Source organism: Penaeus monodon, chromosome 30, assembly GCF_015228065.2.
Source record: "Penaeus monodon isolate SGIC_2016 chromosome 30, NSTDA_Pmon_1, whole genome shotgun sequence".
Lineage (NCBI taxonomy): Eukaryota > Metazoa > Arthropoda > Malacostraca > Decapoda > Penaeidae > Penaeus > Penaeus monodon.
Window position 1 is genome coordinate 18269314 of NC_051415.1, and position 326 is coordinate 18269639.

Here is a 326-nt window from a genome sequence, read left to right on the forward strand (position 1 = left end):
CATTGATAAAAGTGATGCTATTTAAGTTTACCATAAGGGGAGGGGGGGTCCGGTTAATGGTGATCCTGTGATAATGATATTACCCCTAATGGATAACCTCGATTAAGTCCGCGTCAGTTAGAAGCAGCATGTGGGGGGAGTATTCTCTCTCTTTCGTCTTATTTCTGGAAAAAAAAACTTTTTGCGGCAATCCGACTCTCCCTCTCAGCGCCGTCCCGTGTTCGACCACATTTATGTCCTTGGGCGCAGCGGCAAGACACGGCAGGAAAGGAAGTAAAGAAATTCCTGCATGGACGTAATCAAGTCTCTACAAAGATGTCCTTTTC